The sequence below is a fragment of the Euphorbia lathyris genome, chromosome 3, assembly GCF_963576675.1.
Source record: "Euphorbia lathyris chromosome 3, ddEupLath1.1, whole genome shotgun sequence".
Lineage (NCBI taxonomy): Eukaryota > Viridiplantae > Streptophyta > Magnoliopsida > Malpighiales > Euphorbiaceae > Euphorbia > Euphorbia lathyris.
Genome location: NC_088912.1, coordinates 44,978,093 through 44,997,597, shown reverse-complemented (window position 1 = coordinate 44,997,597; position 19,505 = coordinate 44,978,093). Strand labels below are relative to the sequence as shown.

Below are 19,505 nucleotides of genomic sequence, written 5' to 3'. Positions count from 1 at the left end.
AGCTGTTTGTTATTAGCTGTTTAATTACTAGTGTTTGGTAAAATTATATTGAACTGTTGCTGTTCGGATTTAAAATGTCTAAAATGTACATGTTTTAAATTAATCAACGATGAAATTATAAATGGAAAAATGTGAAATTAAAAAACATGGTACAGTTTTACTCATAACATTGACAGCTAAGAGAAATTTTACCTCTAACATTGACAAATTGGGTCGATTTCAGATATTATTAAAAAAACATAGATATTCTATTTCATATTACCAATTGCACATACCAATAATTCTAAAAAAAATTATATATTTTTTGTGATTTAATAATAAAATTGAAAATTAATATTTATAAATTCATCGAAATAGTTGAACTTTTTTTGTTCAACTCGTACAAAAGACAATATATTTTTTATTTTCTTAAAAAAAAATTCACGTCTAATTATATGTTTGCGATCTGTTACTAACAGTGATAAAATGGTGCACATGTGAAGTGTAGATAACAATATTCATGACCAAGAAGACAGTTTGATAAATTATTTCTCAAATTTACCCAACCTGTCAATGTTAGGGGTAAAATTGCTTTTGACTGCCAATATTAGGGGTATAATTGCACCATTTTAGACGTTAAAGGTAAAATTGCTCATAGTTACAAATGTTAGAGGTATTTTTGTACCTTATCCTATTATAAAATAAAAAAAGTGTTACACAAATTAATAAAAATAATCTATATAAAAAATAAAAAAATTACTGAACGCAACAAAACATTGCTCTTCCGGTAATTATGTTGTAGAAATATAAATAATGTTAAAGAATAAACATATTTTGTGGGAATAAGAAGGATAATTTTGTCAATAACAAATAACTATAAACAACTGTTTATGAAAAGCTCCAAATATGAGCTTTTCGTGAAACGCTCTAAAACGATGCAGTTTCCAGAGAAAACGCTAAACGATGCGGTTATATAAACCTAACCAAACGCTATATTTCTCGCGGTTTGGAGTGAAACGCTAAACACTCCTCCAAAAAGATGAAACAAACACCCTCGTTATGTTTTCAAATTTTATTCCATTTGATAGTATATTTTTATAATATCCTATGTTGAAATTAATATTTTTAGGATTGTTAAATTAGGGATTATTAATATATTATTTACTTAGAGATTATTTAATAATTAATTACAATTAATTTAGGGTTTGATTACAATTTATTTAGTAATTAGTAATTATTAAGAGATTATTTAGTAATATGTTGTTAAATTAAACCATTGAGAGCTCACCTATGACTAGGGAGGTCATGGGTTCGAATCACATCCGGGTGTGGTGGAGATTTTTCTTTCTTCTTTAATGTAAGCGCATTGTGCACAATTTTTTTTAAATGTTGTTAAATTAAACCCTAAATTATCGTCACTTGTCTGTTTGCTAGAATTATCTGGCAAGGTATTAGCTCGTTGTTTGGACGCAGGATCAACACAAGCTCGATACTTAAAACTCTCATAAGTGATGCCAATATTGTTCAACGCTTTAGCTCTCAAATTTCTGAATTATGGGCAGCTGCAATTGGAAATTCTATTTGGGTGTTATGGATTACTCAGAATAGATGCATTTTTGAGGATGAAAAACCAGAAACAGTAATGGTTTTAAGACGCATTTGGAGAGCCTTGAGAGAATCTTCTCACATGGGACGGGGTACTACATGGAATTCATTAGTGGAAACACAAATTTTGGGAGAGCTCGGGATTCCTAAAAGGCTTGCTAAAGGGCTGCGAATCATCCTGGTTGTTTGGCAGCCTCCTCCAAGGGATTGGATGAAGATTAACACTGATGCCTCTGTCTCGGGTTCTCCTGGACCGGCCGGGTGCGGAGGAATATTTCGTTCAAGTACTGGTTTGTGTCTTGGAGCATTTGCTTTTCCAATCACCAGTTCGTTTGCCTTCCTTGCTGAGCCATAACACCCTGCTCCAATACCATGTAGATATTGTCCGCTTTGGCCCAATTCTAATACATTGGGCCTCACGGCTTTAAAACGCGTCTGCATGTATTGGATTCACATCTTACTAATAAGCTCCAATCACTCCCTCTCCATTTCTGATGTGGGATTGAGTTCATTCCTGCCCCCATCACCATCCCTTAAGGCCGCTCCTTGCTCAGGCCTTCTACCCCGGCGCCACCCACTCCGGACCGGGTCGTTACAGGCCCACCAGTTTCTGCCTGGTTTGTCCCCGAACCACACATCGTACGTGGAGAGTCGGCTCTGATACCAATTGTAACACCCTGCTCCAATACCATGTAGATATTGTCCGCTTTGGCCCAATTCCAACACATTGGGCCTCACGGCTTTAAAACGCGTCTGCATGTATTGGATTCACATCTTACTAATAAGCCCCAATCACACTCTCTCCATTTTCGATGTGGGATTCAGTTTATTCCTACTCCCATTGCCATCCTTTAGGGCCGCTCCTTGCTCAGGCCTTCTACCCCGGCGCCACCCACTCCGGACCGGGTCGTTACATGAGCTGTTTGCGGTTGTTCATGCTATTGATTTGGCTTACAACAAAGTTTGGCGGAAGATTTGGATTGAAAGCGATTCTATGTACGTAGTGCAGATGCTGAAAACCAAATCCACATCGGTTCCTTGGGTAATTAGACAAAATTGGTTAAATTGTGTGTCACAGGTTGAAGCTATGAACTGTGTTATCTCTCATATTTTCTGCGGAGGCAATCAGGTTGCTGACTCGCTTGCAAACTTTGGACGGACGGCTTCTAGTTTTACGTGGTGGGATGATATTCCAGGCTTCTGTGGACCGGCTTTTCTTCCCAATAGGGGAGGACGGTGCTCTTACCGTTTCTCTTGATCATGTTTTGTATTTTTTATTCTTTCATTTTTTGTATTCAGATTTTGTATTTATTCTTTTAATAATATTGGTTTGGGGGCCATGGGGTTGAGGTCGGGGGTGCCAGCATAGCTGGGATGTCCGTCTTCGGTTCCTCCTCGATAACCAGCATTTAATAAAAAAACCCTAAATTAATTACAATTAATTTAGGATTTCAAATTTAGCGTTTAATTTAGGATTTCTAATTTAGGGTTTTTTAATTTAGGGTTTAATTTAGGATTTCAAATTTAGGGATTTCTAATTTAGCGATTTTTAATTTAGTATTTTCAGAACATGACATCTCGGAGAGATAAATTGCCATTGTTAAGCATTAATTTTCGTAGGGTCCGTTTGTTTTATCTACTATTTGCTGTTGAAAATGCTGCTTTTCGAAAAAGCAGAGATTCTCTGCTTTTGTAAAATGCTGCTTTTGAAGTGTAAAAGGCAAACAAGAGACCACTAACCAAACACGCCAAATAGGAGGTCACCAACCAAACACCTAAAACTCTTCCTTTTGAAGTGTAAAGGCAAACAGTAGCATGAAAATGAGCAACAAAACACCCCCTTACAAAGCTGGGGGCAGGGTTTTTGAACCAAAAGACGAAGGGTTTTCTACTTCTCCGGCTATCAAGGCGGGACAGTTTAATAACAAGACTGTAGGAGAATGGACCGAAGGGAAGAGGAAGGTAATGAAGAGGAAGAGGAAGGAGTTGACATTGATCTGGGACTGGAGCCAATGGTTGAGGAAACCAGGAAAAGCTTGTGTCTGGTGGGCAGGTTCGTTTATGATAAACTTATTAATTTCCCAGCTATGAAAATTAGACTTGCAAACCTGTGGAAACCGTTTAGGGGAGTGATGATTCAGGAAATAGGGGTAAATATTTATACTTTTGAGTTTTTTCATGAGATAGACTGTGATAGAATGCTAGCTGGAGGCCCTTGGAGCTTCGACAACTATGTGTTGGTAACAAACTATCTGAAAACAATGGATAACCCTGAAAATATCAACTTAGAATGCATGACAATCTGGGTCCAGATTTATGATTTACCTATAGGGGCTATGTCAGAACATGTCGGGAGATAATTAGGTAATTTCCTAGGGGAGTTTCTTGAATATGACACAAAAAATAGCTTGGGTATGTATAGAGCTTACATGCGTATTAGAGTGGCCATTGATGTAAGAAAACCTCTGAAAAGATTTAAGAAGATCCGTAGTAGGGGAGTCACGATTCAGGAAATAGGGGTAAATCTTTATACTTTTGAGTTTTTTCATAAGATAGACTGCGATAGAATGCTAGCTGGAGGCCCTTGGAGCTTCGATAACTATGTGTTGGTAACAAACTATCTGAAAACAACGAATAACCCTGAAAATATCAACTTAGAATGCATGACAATCTGGGTCCAGATTTATGATTTACCTATAGGGGCTATGTCAGAACATGTCGGGAGACAATTTGGTAATTTCCTAGGGGAGTTTCTTGAATATGACACAAAAAAACAGCTTGGGTATGTATAGAGCTAAGATAAATTAGAGTGGCCATTGATGTAAGAAAACCTCTGAAAAGATTTAAGAAGATCCGTAGGGCACAAGGGGATTGGCAGTATGTTAATTTTAAGTATGAAAGATTGGGTACATTTTGCTATCTATGTGGAGTGATGAGACATACAGAACGTTTCTGTCCGAAACATCTGGAACAACGGGGGAGGAGATAAAGAGGGAATGGGGGGAGTGGTTGAAGGCACCGGTTAGAAGATGAGGGGATCAGGGTGGTTCACGCTGGTTGAGGGAGCCGGGGGGTGGGAGTGTGGGGGAACATGAACTGTCGAGAGCAATGGGGGGGATTGAGGTTGGGATCGGGGTTAAAACGGCACTTGGTTCATCAGCAGGTTACAAGAATGTATGTTAGAGGGGGCTCATCTACTCGACCCGTGATAGTCAAGGAAACTGAGATGTTTGAGGAGATAGAAAAAGAGAACGATGGGATCGATGTCTTTGATGACAGGAAAAGGAGAAGGGGGTGAGATGGGAGGGGGAGGTGATCCTATGTTGGCAGACATTAGCAACGATATATCAAATGGCCTATCGAATGGACCGGGCACGGCACAAGAGGGTTCTATTTCTAGAAATGATAAAGAACTTTCTGATATAGAGAAATTGGCGAGACCTGGATTTCAGGTCCGCCAGGGACAATAAGTTGTATTAGCTGGAACTGTCGGGGGATGGGAAACTGTTATCTCTTGAATGGACTCTGGCAAGTGCACTAGATACAAGTAATAAAATGATAAGTAGAGTATCGTCTCCTCAGGGATTGATGACCAAATTTTACAAGAAATTCTTTGTAGAACAGGTTGTTCGTGGTGTGTGAATTCCTTAAATTGAGAGATGTTGTTTAAACAGTAGCAAAGTCAATGATTTAGTTGATTAAAACAATTACTTAACAATGGAAAAAGGCAGAACAGGTTAAGCACAGTGGAACAGGTTACTTTCAGTCTCTAAACATCCTATTTATTCATGAATGACGTAAAGTGATGTCAAGGTTTCTGTTTTAATGCTCACCTAAGTCAACTCTCGTGTGTTCTTAAGATTCTAAGACGTACTACAACCTCAAGCGTCCCTAAAGTTGGTTCTTTCTTGCATTACGATCGAAACAACATTTCAATGAAGAAAACCCTTGATACAACCTCCTAACATCTCTGTTTCGGGGTTGAATGCTTGACAAATAGTTCCGTGAAGATGAAAGCAGTTTCCTATCATGCATCTACACTAACATACATGCATTTAGCAATGGAGTTAAAGATTTATCAAACACATCATAATATATCAACATTCATTCATAAATAAAATAATAGAAGGCTTACATAACCGGCCCTAACTGGCCTTACCCATTCAAAACGACTACTCACTCACAGTGTAGAGTGAACAGCCTGAGTTAATTCCACAAATCTCCATTGATGGAGTCATCTTCCTTAGAGAGCTTCCTCCCTCTCCAAGAAACTAAAATTCTAATTAAATCGATTATCCGAAGTCAAAAGGTACCCTCTCATTTCCTCCACTACATCTATATAAAGGAAGAAATACGAGCCGTACCACAAAATATTACAAAAAGATTGTTTTTCTACAGCTATGTTACTAGGAAATGATTAATTCTAGTTTGACCCTTGAACACTCAAGGGGGTGATCCATCTTGTCGTCATGTTGCTTTTCTGCCTTTCCTACGCCTGCTGTCACTGCCACGTCGCTCCTGCCACTTGTCCAGTCGCTATCCGTCATCAGGTACGCAGTGGAGATCCGCTGGATCAAAGGGTGCTCGACTCCTCAAGGTTTGTTGCAAAACAGGCTGTGTAGTAGCCCTTTTTGACTTAATCAATACAAATCTGCATAAAACACTTATAAGTCCTTTTATTTAGAAAATTTCGCCTAAAATACACACAAATTGTAATTAACACGCTGTATTATCGCAGTCATATTCAAGCCTAACAAATACCCCCAAATAAAATCCTTACTTGTCCTTAAGTAAACAAAAATATAATAACAACATCACAAGGGATTAGGTATGAATAATGGAAGAATAATTATAGAACAAAGATGAACAGGAGAAACAGATTTAGAAAAATGATTCAAACAGAAAGAATTTACGACAGAAAACTTTTTGAGCAAATCATGATTGCTAATGAGGTTTTTTCGCTAGAGTTAAAATTTTTATCCCTTTCTTATGAAGTTCCTCAAAGCTTCAAATTGAACCTCAATCATCATTTAAACCACCTGCATTGCTCCAAGCCTCACTAAATTCAGGAGGATTCACTCACTCTCAAATGGCCTTTGTTGCCATAGGGGAAAGGATCATCACTCCTCAGCTTAGTACCACTATCGTTAGGCTATGACATTGCTTGTTGGCCCTATCTCGATGGATCAAAAATTTTCCGATCATAGTCAAAAGGTCTTAAACATAGGTTGTAATGTTAGGCTAAGGCTAAGGTATGGAAGTGAATGGCCATTTAAGTTTAAGAATTTTTGTCTACATGCAATGCAATTCACCATACTCAGCACTCAACACTGATCACTTCTGCCTCAACCTACTCACTTTACACAGCCTATTTCACAACATCGGCCAAACTATTCTTCAAACACAAAAAATACAATCATCCAAACATTTCATTTTAGGCTCAAGATATAAACATGTGTCCTGAAAATGAAGAGACTTTATTCAAATATTTTTCTGTTATCTTCTACAATTCCTATTTGGGATTTTTATTTTTGTTTTTCTTTTAACCTTATTCGAAAAGTGGCCCTCACTCCATCATCACCCCTCAAATGTCATTATTTCAACAATTTGATCATTATACACTCAGATTTTTTTAACTAGAGCAGTTTGTTCTGAGGCATGAGACAAATTCAAGGTATTTTGGGATTACAGTGAAGGGAACTAGTTCCTTTAAGTAGTGTTTTAAGAAAAAATAGGTCAAGGCTCAAGTTGGATATCCTAAAAATGTGAGTGCAAAGCACGGGTAGGCCTTTTGTGGAGTGAATTTGGGATCTAAATGCCTTTTTCCTCCTATGTTCGTCCAAAATTTAACCATAATGACTAGGCAACCAAAGCAATGCCTACCTAAAGACAATATGCACTAGCCCTCTCATGAAGAATCAATGCATTTTCATGCTAATGTAGGCTCAAGTTCTCACATTTTAGGGCTTTTGCATTGGAGCAGGAGATTCTTTAAGTGAAGATTGAGTTAAAACTTAAAATTTTTTAGAACTTCTCGATTTGGGAGTTCAAATAATTACACAAAGCTATCACCTCAAATTGCAATCATAAAAGCACAATCAGTTAGGAATTAGATCAGAGAGTGAGATAATTACAAGAAAACAAATACAGGATGTGATTTGCTTAAAGCGGACGCCGATATTTATTAGAGGGAAATTTGTTAAACATATCATTCTATAACAACATCATGTTTCATCTTTTTATCATGTTATGCTCAAAAATTTTGCAGTTTAAACGCATGCATCCCACCCCCAAATAAAATTTAACATTGTCCCCAATGTTACACTAAAAACGGGAGAAAAGACCATAACATGATATCATGGGGGTGTAACAATAAATGTAAAGAAGGGTTATAAGTGTTACCGGATACTTGGATAGCGATAAGTTTGAAGGTTTAGACAAGTGGGGAAAGAGAGGACTCAACCTCTCGATCCTTAGCAGGAGCAGCACCATCCCCTTTCGAGGAGGCAACGACATGTGTTTCATGGGTAGCAGATTTCGCTCTTACCGGACTTTTGATCAAAGTACCCGAAGGACTTTCCCGCCCATGCTCTTCTACACAGAGATGCTTCAGCATATCCACCTCTCCTTGCAGAATAGCAGTTTTATACTCAAGGGCATGGATCTGGTCTCGGTTAGCTACATTTTGCACAAACAGGGCATTGAACTTACAAACAATATCATCATTGGTGAGCTTTGCACATTTCATGTAAAAGGCAAGGTCTTTTTCGTGCTCAACTTGCTCGAACCCAGAGGAGACCGAGAAAGTAGGTTCACTCTTTCTCTTTCGGCTTTCGACTCTCCTGGCTTCAACAAAGTCTGCCATCTAGACCCACTTCCCATTCACCAGTTTCCCAAACAACATGCTCTGTAGGCTCCTTTAATCAATCTGGTCAGGGTGGTTCACAACAGTGAGCCGGGTGCGGTCCTCTGGCTTAAAAACTCCAATTTCTGCTGCAATCCGAGTCACGATGCTCCCACAGCAAATGACCGAGGAATTCTTCTTTCCAAAGTTGGCAATGTACTCCCCAAACCAATAGCCTAAATTCATTCTGGGCCCGGTTTTCATACTCCACAGAGCCCTAAGGTCGGTATGGGGAATAGTGGCCTGGTTTTCGCGGGCAAAGATTGTTCCAGAGACCAGTTTATGTAGGTAACGGATGGCATAGTCATCAATATTTGAAGCTTTGGAAGCGCTACCATCATACTTCGGCTGGTCCGAAATAGATTGCCAGAAAGCTTGTGGGTCAAACACATCAGGGGTTTGAGTGAACGCCTCCTTGTAACTTTCCGACTCTAGGTCATCGTCATCCGTGGCACCCAATAAACTGTTGAACATGTTCAATGAAGGCCGCTAGGTGTGAGTCATTAGCCTGAAACTAAACTTTCCTTCCTCGTCCGGGTCTGTGATCTCGGGATGGTGCTTAAACGTAGCCAGGAATTCCAACATGAGTTCTTTATAGGCCGGCTCCGTCATTTCAAAGAAACAGCCGAAATGGCCTGCCTCCATGAGTTTCCGCACACGCTCGACAAGTTTGAGCTTCTTCAAGGTCTCCCAGCAAACTGTTCTCATAGGTCCGAATTCCAGTTGCGCAAGTTCCTCGTAGTATGTCTGCACGGCCGCATCTTTGAACTGAGGCAGTTTTTTCACCAAATTTTCATCCGGAATGAAGGCAACTGTGCTTGTTCCCGTCATTTTGCCCTTAGCTTTTTCTTTCTTCGTTGATCCTTCGATTTTTACCTGCTTGCCAGATCCACGAGTTCTCATCCTATGCTCAAGTCTAAATAGGGTTTCCCAATGATAAAGAGCACAGAGCATGTGGTGAACCGTGAAACAAAAGTGTGAAAATAATGCAAGTCGAACGAGGGGCCGTATTTTTGGTCGGTCTCCTTAAGTAGGGAGAGGAAAGAAACGTCCTATTGCCAACCCGCCTTTATGAGAGCGGTCCAAAGGACGCCACCTGGATAAGTGGTTGGCAAAAGGCGCGTTTCTCCGAAGAGACCCTAGGGCGACGAACGGTCACGCTTCAAAATTTGAATTTATGACTCCCCTATCCGTTGGATTTTATCGAGGAAAGGAGAGCATGTGAAATAAGTACCTAGTGACATATGATGAGACATTTTACTTTTTCAGAATTTTAGTTCGCCTCCCAGTTTCCAAGGATAGCCCTTCCACATAAAGGTAAATCATCCCCCTATTTGAACAGGTAAAAACGTAAAACGTAACCCTTGTGGAAAGGTGTAAGTTTTACATCTTTGCTTGCGCCGGAGATACTCATTACGGACCATTGCCCGACACAAAATTGATCTAGACTACCTTTAACATTATTTAACAAAATTTGAAATGCAAACTAATTTAAATGCAATGTTACTTGTGCTACAATTGGTGTTTGTAGTGAACACCCTGTTTATGCTTCTAATGGCATGGGGGGTCCTGGAAGTGAACTGTATCGATCTTCCTTGTGTGATCGTTCTCTAGATAGGGTTTCAATCTTTGCCCATTCACCTTAAAAGGTTCCTGACCCTCATTGCCAATTTCAACTGCACCATGACCAAACACCTTGTTCACCAGATAAGGTCCCGTCCATCTTGATTTAAGCTTCCCAGGAAACAACCTGAGTCTCGAATTGTACAAGAGAACTCTTTGTCCTTCGTGAAACGTCTTTATCTGGATTTTTCTATAGTGCCACATCTTGGTCTTGTCTTTGTAATTCACCGCATTCTCATACGAAAACAGCCTGAACTCCTCCATGTCACAGAGTTGAAGTCTTCGTTGGTCTCCCACAGCCTGTTGCTCAAAATTTAAGAAGGTTAATGCCCAAAAGGCCCTGTGTTCCATTTCAACCGGCAAGTGACACGACTTGCCGTACAGCAATCTAAACGGGGACATCCCAATGAGTGTTTTATAAGCTGTTCTATATGCCCAAAGAGCATCGTCAAGCTTATTTGCCCAGTCCTTCCTAGAATTGCCAACAGTTTTCTCTAAAATTCTTTTGATTTCACGATTCGAAATCTCAACCTGTCCACTTGTTTGTGGATGGTAAGGTGTGGCAATTCTATGAGAGACTCCAAGCTTGCCCAGCAGCTTTTCAAATTTTACCTTGCAAAAATGGGTTCCTTGATCACTAATGATCGCTCGTGGGACACCGAATCTGGCAAACAGCCTTTTCAGGAACTTTATAACCACACGGGCGTCATTGGTGGGGCTAGCCATGGCTTCAACCCACTTGTTCACATAGTCAACAGCTACTAAGATATATTTATCCCCAAAAGATGTAGGGAATGGTCCCATAAAATCTATGCCCCATATATCAAAAATTTCACAAACAACTATGTTATTGAGGGGCATGGCATTTCTAGCTGAGATATTGCCTGTTTGTTGGCACTCATTGCAAGTGCGAACGAACAGATTGGCATCTTTAAAAAGTGTTGGCCAGAAAAAACCTGATTGAAGTACTTTGGCTGCAGTTCTGCTGGCGCTATGATGCCATCCAGCTTCCCGGTCATGACAATGGCTTAGAACAGCCTGTCCCTCTTGAGATATACATCTGCGAATAATTTGGTCTGCGCACAACCTGAAAAGATAGGGTTCTTCCCAAAAATAATATTTAATTTCAGCATAAAACTTCCTCCTTTGATTAGTGGACAGGTTGTGAGGTTTAAGCGAACTTGCTAGATAGTTAGCAATGTCGGCAAACCATGGCGCAGGCTGCACGGTGTATAGACGCTCATCTGGAAAACTCTCCAAAATTTCTGGTTGTTCCTGGCTGCTTTGGTGAGAAATTCTTGACAAATGATCAGCTGCCACATTCTATGTTCCCTTCTTATCCTTAATTTCGAGATCGAACTCTTGAAGTAAGAGTAGCCATCGTATCAATCTTGGCTTTTCATCTTTCTTTGCGAAAAGATAGCATAATGCAGCATTGTCTGTGTGAACAATGACTTTTGACAGCACCAAGTAGGGGCGAAATTTGTCGAAAGCATACACAACTGCGAGGAGTTCCTTCTCAGTCATGGTGTAATTCTGCTGGGTCTCGGTCAATGTTTTGCTTGCATAATAGATAGGCCGAAATTTCTTCTCAACCCTCTGCCCCAGAACAGCTCCCACACATGTATCGCTTGCGTCACACATCATCTCAAAAGGCTGTTCCCAATCGGGTCCTGTCAGTATAGGCGAGTTGATCAGCTTGCCTTTCAACAGTTCGCAAGCATTTAAACAACTTGCATCAAAAGAAAATTCCGCATCTTTATGAAGCAATGCTGACAAGGGCAGCGCAATCTTTGAAAAATCTTTGATAAACCGGCGGTAAAATCCTGCGTGCCCCAGAAAACTTCGCACATCTTTTACATTGGTCGGAATAGCCAGCTTTTCTATCACTTCCACCTTAGCTTTGTCCACTTCCATCCCATTTTCTGAAATTTTATGCTCGAAAACAACTCCACCTGTAACCATGAAGTGGCATTTCTCCCAATTCAAGACCAAGTGGGTCTCCTTGCATCGCACAAACACGGCCTCGAGGTGTTTAGACAGCTCTCAAAAGAGTTTCCATAAATAGAGAAGTCGTCCATGAATATCTCTACAGTTTGCTCCACCATATCATGAAATATAGACATCATGCATCTTTGAAACGTGGCTGGAGCATTGCACAGTCCGAATGGTATGCGCCTGTAGGCATAGGTCTCGTATGGATATGTGAACGTCGTCTTTTCCTGATCCTCACAGTGAATTGCAATCTGATTGTACCCCGAGTAACCGTTAAGGAAACAATAGAATGCATACCCCGCTAACCGTTCTAACATCTGGTCAATGAAGGGCAAAGGAAAGTGATCCTTCCTTGTGGCTTCGTTGAGCTTTCGGTAATCCACACAAACTCGCCATCCTGTTATGGTTCTCGTAGGGACCAACTCATCTTTCTCGTTGAGTACCACGGTTGTTCCTCCCTTCTTTGGTACAACGTGAACAGGGTTGGTCCACACACTATCAGAAATTGGGTAAATAATGCCGACATCCAGCAGCTTGATCACCTCCTTTCACATGACCTCTTTCATGTGGGGGTTCAATCTGCACTGTGGTTGGACAGACGGCTTGTGATCCTTCTCCATCAAAATTCTGTGGACACAGACTGTTGGACTGATCCCTTTGATGTCATCAATTTTCCATGCGATTGCCTCCTTGTTCCTTCGCAGTACCTCCATGAGTTGAGCTTTTTGATCAGGAGTTAACTTTGAAGATATAATGACTGGACTTCCGCTGGGAGGTTCCAGGAAGGCATACTCGAGGTGTGCAGGTAACGGTTTCAATTCTGGTTTAGATAATGGCAGAGTTGGTATCTCCGGTGGTTCTTGATGAGTGGGAACAATAGGATCGAAAGGAGGTGTAGGTAAGTTGGATTCAATGGAACAACCTGTTCCTTCACAGAAGTTCACCTCTTCTCCCAATAGAGTCTCCAGAGTGTCATGTTCCTGCAAAGTAGAAAGACTTTGAAACTCATCTAAGAAACAACATGTGTCATCATTATTGTTAGCTCGTCTCATCGCCTCGTTCATTTTGAAAATGACTTCCTCCCCATTAATCCTCAAGAATAGTTGTCCCTCTCCCACGTCTATCAATGCCTTTCATGTCGCTAAAAAGGGTCTTCCTAGGATAATAGGAACATGCAGGTCCTCATCTATGTCCATTATGATAAAATCAACAGGCAATATGAATTTCCCTACTTTGACCAACACATCTTCTACGACTCCCCTAGGATAACATACTGATCGATCGGCTAACTGAATTGACATACGAGTAGGCTGGTGTTCTCCTAATCCAAGTTTAGCATATATAGAATAAGGCATTAGGTTTATGCTAGCTCCTAGGTCACATAGTGCATTTTCAATATTTAGCTTTCCAATTGAACAAGGAATAGAAAAACTCCCTGGATCTTTTAGCTTTTTCGGTAGCTGCTGCTTGTTTTGGAGTATTGAAGAACAATCCCGGTAGAGTTGGATCATTGATATGTTCTCCAGCTTTTTTTTGTTTGACAGGAGATCTTTCAAGAATTTTGCATACAACGGCATCTGTGCAAGTGCTTTTACGAACGGAATGTTGATGTGCAACTTCCTTAAGGTGTCTAACACCTTAGAATTCTGTTCTTCCAGCTTTTTATTGATCAACCGCGTTGGATATGGCACAGGCGGAACATACGGCGGAGGTGGCATGTACATCTTTCCGTGTTCCCCCTGATCCTGCTCATTGGTAGACTTTGTCTGCCTGGTTTCTTCTTGACTAGGAACAGTTTGTTCCTGCTCTCCTCCAGTCTCTTCGGATGTTTCTGCGCATTCAGCATTTTCATCAATAGATAAAGTTGGTTGAGTTTGCTTACCAGATCTCAGGGTGATTGCCATGACATCGCCCTTTGGGTTTGGTTCTGTGTTGCTTGGCATTATTCCCTTTCCTTTTGACGTAGATGCAGCTAATTGATGGACTTGTGTTTCCAGATTTTTAATTGATGCTTGTGTCTGTTTCATGAACTGCATCATCATCATCTTCATGTCTGGCTCTACATCTTCTTTTGGTGGAACAGGTTGTTTATAATGCTGCTTAGGTTGCCTCTGGTAGTGTCCTCCTTGCTGTTGTTGATATCTCGGTTGTTCCTGCTGGTTGGGCTGGCCTGTCCATCCAAAATTCGGATGATTTCTTGTGGCAGGGTTATACGTGTTAGAATACGGGTTAGGTGGATTCCTCTGATTATACCCTGCATAATCACATTCTGCCTGTGCACCCTTTCCTTGCTTAACTCCGGGACAGTTGATGTTGAAATGAAGGCCTCCACAAAAATCACAAATGTCATTGAATGGTGGTTCGTTGTGGATCGAGGACACATTTATCTTGCCGAGCTGTCTGGAAAGCTGTTCTACCTGGCTTGTCAATTTTGACACAACATCTTCATTTCCCTCTCTTTTTCCTTCACTTCTGGAGGAGTGCCAATTATAACTTGTGCTTACTACTCTCTCAGTAAGGTCGTACAAGGCTTGTGGTTCCAGATCTTCGGGGTTTCCATTGGCAATGGACTCGATCTGGATTTTATAAATGTTGGTTACCCCATTGTAAAAGTTCTGCATCTGCATCCACATAGGGATTCCATGATTGGGTACTCTCCTGAGTAGTTCTTTATACCTTTCCTATGCCTCGGCTAAGGATTCATCCTCTTCTTGTACGAAATGGGAAACCTCGTTTCTAAGCTTAATGGCTTGTCTCGGTGGAAAATATTTCATTAAGAAAGCGCTAGCCATTTCTTCCCAAGTAGTGATCGTTCCTGGTTGCAAGTTTTTCAACCAGTTCTTCGCTTTATCTCTTAGAGAAAAAGGAAACAGCTTTAGTCTGATTACGTCGTCAGAAACGCCCCTGTTTGATCTGAAAGTGTTGCACATCGTGATAAATTCAAGGATATGCCCATTTGGATCTTCCGATTGGTATCCATTGAATTGTACTGCTACCTGCAAAATTTGTATCATAGATGCTTTCACCTCGAACATGTTGTTCCCTTCGTTGGGCAACACGATGTATGATTAATGTCCTTCAGTAGTTGGTCTCGAATAATCTCTGATTCGCATGACTGGAGGGTTGTTATTCTCTCCCTCTTCTTCCTGGTTTGGTTGAACTGGTTGTTCGGGTGGTACCCTTCCAGCCATTCTTCTCTCTCTTTGTCGTTCTCTTTGTCTTGCACGTCGACCTCCCACTCTGTTTCGTCTACACGTTCTCTCCAATTCGAGATCGATAGGGAAAACAGGAGGTCCAGCTCTGCGCATACTAGTTAGCAAACAGATTAAAAACACCTTGTTTCACAGAAAAGTTCGTATAAACTTTGTTGCTTTCAATCCCCGACAATTGCACCAAAAACTTGTTGTCTCCTGAATGGACTCTAGCAAGGGCACTAGATACAAGTAATAAAATGATAAGTAGAGTATCGTCTCCTCAGGGATTGATGACCAAATTTTATAAGAAATACTTTATAGAACAGGGTGTTCGTGGTGTGTGAATTCCTGAAATTGAGAGATGTTGTTTAAACAGTAGCAAAGTCAATGATTTAGTTGATTAAAACGATTACTTAACAATGGAAAAAGGCAGAACAGGTTAAGCACAGCGGAACAGGTTACTTTCAGTCTCTAAACATCCTATTTATTCATGAATGACGTAAAGTGATGTCAAGGTTTCTGTTTTAATGCTCACCTAAGTCAACTCTCGTGTGTTCTTAAGATTCTAAGACGTACTACAACCTCAAGCGTCCCTAAAGTTGGTTCTTTCTTGCATTACAATCGAAACAACATTTCAATGAAGAAAACCCTTGATACAACCTCCTGACATCTCTGTTTCAAGGTTGAATGCTTGACAAATAGTTCCGTGAAGATGAAAGCAGTTTCCTATCATGCATCTACACTAACATACATGCATTTAGCAATGGAGTTAAAGATTTATCAAGCACATCATAATATATCAACATTCATTCATAAATAAGATAATAGAAGGCTTACATAACCGGCCCTAACTGGCCTTACCCATTCTAAACGACTACTCACTCATAGTGTAGAGTGAATAGCCTGAGTTAATTCCACAAATCTCCATTGATGGAGTCATCTTCCTTAGAGAGCTTCCTCCCTCTCCAAGAAACTAAAATTCTAATTAAATCGATTATCCAAAGTCAAAAGGTACCATCTCCTTTCCTCTACTACATCTATATAAAGGAAGAAATACGAGCCGTACCACAAAATATTACAAAAAGATTATTTTTCTACAGCTATGTTACTAGGAAATGATTAATTCTAGTTTGACCCTTGAACACTCAAGGGGGTGATCCATCTTGTCATCATGTTGCTTTTCTGCCTTTCCTATGCCTGCTGTCACTGCCACGCCGCTCCTGCCACTTGTCCAGTCGCTATCCGTCATCAGGTACGCAGCGGAGATCCGCTGGATCAAAGGGTGCTCAACTCCTCAAGGTTTGTTGCAAAACAGGCTGTGTAGTAGCCCTTTTTTACTTAATCAATACAAATCTGCATAAAACACTTATAAGTCCTTTTATTTAGGAAATTTCGCCTAAAATACACACAAATTGTAATTAACACGCTGTATTATTGCAGTCATATTCAAGCCTAACAGAAACACTCGGGCAGTTTGTGCATTAGGGGAGTTAGTCCGGGGCTAACAAACCTGATTTGGTTTTCCTCATATAGACTCTCTCTGACGAACACAGAATGAGGGGTCTTGGTAGTAAGTTAAATCTTAAGGGAGTTTTAGTAGTAAATGTGAGAGGAAGAAGTGGAGGGCTGGCAGTTTTGTGGAAAGAAAGGACGGATGTGACGGTGCATGGATATTCAGACCACCATATCGATCTTACCATAAGCAGGAGTCAAAAGGCTACTAGAGGTTTGTGGGATTTTATGGGTACGCTGACAGGGGAAGGCATAGAGAGTCATGGGATCTTATCCGCATGGTTGCAGGTTTACTACCTTGGGTAGTAATGGGAGACTTTAATTGCATCCTGCACCCTGAGGAGAAGAAGGGAGGTAGCAGTTACCCTCCGGCGCATAGTAGAGATTTTGCTAAGGCAATTGAGGATTGTGGTTTGATTGAGCTGATAGGGGAAGGTAGCCAGTTCACTTGGGAAAGAGGGAGAGGTACAGCAGGGTGGGTGAGGGAGAAATTGGATAGGGGTTTGGCGAGTGGGGATTGGTTACAACTCTTTTCGGATTACAAAATCAGGAACTTGATAAGTCCCTACTCTGATCATACACCAATGGGTCTGCAATTAGAGAGTAAGGTGGAGAATCGCAGGAGAGGAGGTTTTCGTTTCGAGAATGCCTGGGTTAAGGAGTCGGGATTCAAGGAGGTCGTGGAGGAATGTTGGGCAAGGCAGAGAAGTTATGATACTACTTCCAAATTGGCCAGGTGTGCTGAAACAATGAATCAATGGGGAGTTGAGTATCATCGTAAGTTTATGGTGAAGAAAGAAGGATTGATTAAGAGGTTGCAATTTCTCCAAGGTAAGGTGGGACGAAATTTTGAACTACAGTATCTGGAGGTAAAGGACAAGCTCAATCTGGTACTGGAACAGGAGGAGCAGTATTGGAAGCAGCGAGCAAAGGTGTTTTGGCTCAAAAATGGGGATAAGAATACCCGCTATTTCCATTCTTGTGTGAAGGCAAATAGGAGGCAAAGGGTAATATCAGGACTTCATGATGAAAGTGGCAACCTATTAAGTGATTCGGGGGCGTTCGAGTCGCATATCAGTGAGTATTTTAAACAACTCTACTCCCCTTCTTTATTTACTCAGACTGATACGGTCAATGTCCTTGATAGTGTAGTTACAACTGAAATGAATGATGATTTAACTGCTCCCTTTAGAATTGAACAGTTTAAAAGTGTTGTTTTCTCTATGCATGTTGACAAATCCCCTGGACCTGATGACCTAAGTCCGAGATTTTATCAACACTTTTGGGATATAATTGGGGAGGATATTTTTAGAGCCTGTGTAGGCTGGTTGGAGAGGTCAGAGTTCCCTGCAAATCTGAATGATACCTTTATTGCTCTGATCCCTAAAATTGAAGTCCCTTTGACAATAAAGGATTACAGGTTTATATCTTTGTGTAATGTTCTGTACAAAATTATTGCAAAGGTCTTGGCTAATAGGTTAAAATGGTGCTTATCTAACATTGTCAATGAGAGTCAATCTGCTTTTGTCCCTGGAAGGTCTATAATTGATAACGTACAGATTGCTTTTGAGACAATTCATTACATGAATAGAAATAATAGAAGGGCTGGAGGGGAAGTGGCTTTAAAAATTGATATTAGTAAAGCCTATGACAGAGTTGATTGGGGCTTCCTTGAAGCAATGCTATATCTATTGGGTTTCCAGGTGAAATGGATTAAGTGGATAATGCTCTGCATCACAACTGTAAATTACAATGTAGTGGTTAATCAGGTCCTTGAGGGGCCAATAAAGCCAGGCAGGGAGATCCTCTTTCTCTCTATCTATTTATATTGTGTGCAGAGGTGCTATCAAAGCTGATTGTCAAAGAAGAAAACGAGAACAGACTGCAGGGTAGTCGAATTTGTAAGGGGCTCCGTCAGTCTCGCATCTGTTCTTTACAGATGACAGTTTTTTATTCTTTGAAGAGGAAGTGGAGCAAGCCAGGACAGTGGTGGCAATTTTGCATGAGTATGAAGTAGCATCGGGCCAGGCTATCAATCTGAACAAATCAGGCATTTTCTTTAGCAGAAACGTACATGGCAGTTTGAGGGGAGAAATCAGCGCGGTTTTAAATGTCACACAGGCCTTGGACACAGGTTGTTACTTGGGGCTACCCTCCTTAATTAGGAGATCAAAAAGAAATATCTTCTTGTTTCTGATTGATAGACAAAGAAAGAAGTTTGGAAGTTGGGGATTTAGATTTTTTTATCGAGTGCTGGAAAAGAGGTGTTGCTAAAATCGGTAGCTCAGGCCCTGCCAACTTTTTGCATGAGCACCTTTCTATTTCCAAAATCTATCTATGCTGAGTTGCAGCGTATGCTGAATTCCTTTTAGTGGGGTATGAAGGAGGGTGGAAGAAAAAACATGCACTGGTTTGACTGGGGGACCCTATGTCAAGGGAAGAATCAGGGAGGATTGGGATTTCGAGAGCTTCAGCTATTTAATCTATCACTTCTGGGAAAGCAGGGATGGAAACTGCTTAACCCAAATACTATGGTTAGTCGTTTGTTCAAAGCCAAATATTTCACTACTGGCCCTTTTCTATCCTCCAAATTAGGCAATAATCCTAGTTTTGTTTGGAGGAGTATATGGGGATCCATAGAGCTGCTAAAATTGGGTGTCAGGTGGAGAGTAGGAGATGGGAAGGGAATAAGT

At 40.7% G+C, this 19,505-nt stretch overlaps 1 non-coding gene across 1 annotated transcript; it reads left to right on the top strand.

Moving 5' to 3' along the window:
• The first annotated feature begins 14,743 nt into the window (after positions 1 to 14,743).
• LOC136225243 (small nucleolar RNA R71) lies at positions 14,744 to 14,850 on the top strand. The gene has a single exon (XR_010686969.1). It is a non-coding gene; the product is annotated as a small nucleolar RNA R71 (small nucleolar RNA).
• The last annotated feature ends 4,655 nt before the right edge of the window (positions 14,851 to 19,505 follow it).